This window comes from Notothenia coriiceps, unplaced genomic scaffold, assembly GCF_000735185.1.
Source record: "Notothenia coriiceps isolate Sejong01 unplaced genomic scaffold, NC01 NC01_scaffold00023810, whole genome shotgun sequence".
Taxonomy (NCBI): Eukaryota; Metazoa; Chordata; class Actinopteri; order Perciformes; family Nototheniidae; genus Notothenia; species Notothenia coriiceps.
The window spans coordinates 18,616-21,360 of record NW_011356511.1 but is presented as its reverse complement, the minus strand read 5'-3'; the positions used below and the strand labels follow the sequence as shown (position 1 = coordinate 21,360).

Here is a 2,745-nt window from a genome sequence, read left to right as displayed (position 1 = left end):
ACACTGATTTAAGCTAGGGCTGTCAAACGATTAACATTTTTAATCAGATTAATCACAGCTTAAAAATTAATTAATCATGATTAATCACCATTCAAACTATGTCCAAAATTTGCCATTTCTTTATGTATATTGTTGTGGGAATGGAAAGAGAAATGAAAGAAGGCGGATATATCCATTTAACATACATGTATGTATGTATGTTTATTATAACATTGTTCTGTGTGTCAAAATGAAAGACAGCCCACACACCTATCACTCATCAAACCGTGGGGTCTTATTTCATTACATATATACATCGATACAACATTACGTGTTGATAGAAATCAACACGTAATGTTGTATCGACGTATATAGAGATGTACTACCGCAAAAGTATTCTCCGTCAGGACTTCCTGCAACAACAACACGCCGTTATCTTGATTCTGATTGGCCAGAAGACATTATCAAAGATGTTCTATTGAGAAGACGATCACTACGTGCCAAAAGTTTTCAAAACCGTTTCTAGTCTTCGGTATTTCCAGACAAGCGGCTACTGAAATCAATCTTACTAACTGCTGTCTGTGCAATTTACTCGGCGCGAGTTGGCGGACTTTATTTTGCTTACTCTAACATCATTTTTCATGGTGGGGCTAAGGTGGGGCTAAGCCATTTCTTGGTATGGCTGTAGCCTACCCCAGCGCTGCCACTGGTGGGATGTATGGGGCGGGCCATTCTGCACATGCGTTAAATATTTTAATGCAATTAATTCAAAAAATGAATTGCCGCCGTTAACGCGATAATTTTGACAGCATTAATATAAACATAAAATCATCAAACAGGAAGCTTTGTACAAAATTCATGTTCTTACAGCTGGCATCTCCCTCGAGGCCGAGCACCTTCCTGTACCCTCCGTGAGAGAGCACCCTCACCAGGGTCTGCGCTGTGAAACACACCATATCCTACACACACACACACACACACAATCAAACAGAGCACTCTCATAATAACGTAACATCAGAGACAAATTACGGGCCAAAAGTTGTATTTACAAGTATTAAAAGTAAGCATAGGACACCAAACCAACTGAGACCCGTCTGTCCGCTGCATCTACACACACACTGTACCACACACAACTACACACTGTACCACACACACCTACACACTGTACCACACACAACTACACACTGTACCATAGGCTTGGGCGGTATGACGGTATTACGGTATACCAGGGTATTTGGAAATACCGTCGGTATGATTTTCAATACCGTGACGTCACAGACTGTGCGCCAAATCACAGATGCGTTTCATTCTATTACACTGACACGGAGTTTTGACAGGGACGACATTGGTTGTAATGCACAGCACGCGCCAGCAGAGGGCAGGGGAGGGCAGTCCGTCTTTCCCGCTCTCAGAGCTCAGCACAGAGCTGAGCTGAGCAAGATGGCGGCAGCATTTGCCGGCCCGAACTCGGACAACTAGTAAAAAAGAAAAATGCCTCTGTGCCTGTTTGGGACTATTTTGGGTTTACTCGTCGCCAGTGACTTCATCCAGCACAACGAGAGACAGAGGCACTTCTTTGGGAATGTTTAAGACGGGGTGAGTGAGTGTAGAGATGTAACAATGTTGTTAGTTTCAGAGATGTATCTCTACTTTTGGTTTACTTGTGATAATCCTCAAGTTACGTACCGTGTAATTCATTAAAGTTGTATTTGTATATTGGTTATGTTCTTCATGCGCATGTGTAAGTCCATCTGAACCATCACTCCCTTCACACCATCGTCCATCTCATGTCCGGTCCACTTTCCTATCACAACGTGGATCAAAGTATGTCTAAAATAACAATTACCTTACCCTCGAATTTTCCTCGTCGGAATCATCATTTATGTTATAATCCATCGCTTAATAACGACCACACACACACACGACACACATCTGGACATCGGGACAAAATCCACACACACCGAGTCACATATCCGGCAACACACCATCGTCACCACATTCCACACACAGTAACCATTCTCCATCCGTAGGCCGCTATACTGTAAAAAAAGTATGGCAAGTATGGTACGCACTGTAGTATAGCACCATATCACAGCCATATACTGGCCATAGTCTCGAGGTTAACTTACTCCAGTAACGAGGGCGGTTTTTTAAAAAAAATGAGTGAAAATAGTTGTCGGGGTGGTATTACATAAAAGGGTGGTCGACAGGTGATCCTTAGTTAGTCTTGTAATACTGAACCCCAGCTAGAACTCAAACCGAGTACACACAGCAAACCGCCCGTTTATCTACGAAGTTGACGACTATAATATACAAGCGACACATTTTACGTCGGCTCCGGCCACTCTGCGAGCGCTTCACGGCGACTGCACGCAGCGTTCACGTTTTGTTAGCGATACATACGATCACTGTGTAACACGTTTACCGTGAAACTCTGCCTATGTCCCTGCGCCAAATCGACACAGGACTTGCAACGAAAGGTATCGACTCCGATTCATTGCTTATATAGTAGTATGTAATTTGTAAAAGGCTCCTCGAAGACAATTTATGAACTGAATAACTTTTCAAACGTATCAAAGTGATTACGAATAAACCGTTAATAATAAAGGCACGGTACCAATTTTGGAATAAAGGTAAACTAAAGTAACCGTAATGAGCGGGGCACTTACAAGATCGTGCATTTACGAAAACAAAGTAAATTGGCAGGCTGGAGCGCTGAATGTCCCATTTGGTAGTGGTCAGGCTAAACGTATCCTGATTTTTTAC

The 2,745-nt window shown here is 42.7% G+C and overlaps 1 long non-coding RNA gene across 1 annotated transcript in view; it reads right to left on the bottom strand.

Moving 5' to 3' along the window:
• Positions 1–769: 769 nt before the first annotated feature.
• LOC104954772 (uncharacterized) overlaps positions 770–2,745 on the bottom strand; it is an 11,570-nt gene continuing 9,594 nt past the window's right edge. Inside the window, exon 3 of the long non-coding RNA XR_799381.1 lies at positions 770–938. This is a non-coding gene — a long non-coding RNA (uncharacterized lncRNA). The remainder of the gene's footprint in view (positions 939–2,745) is intronic.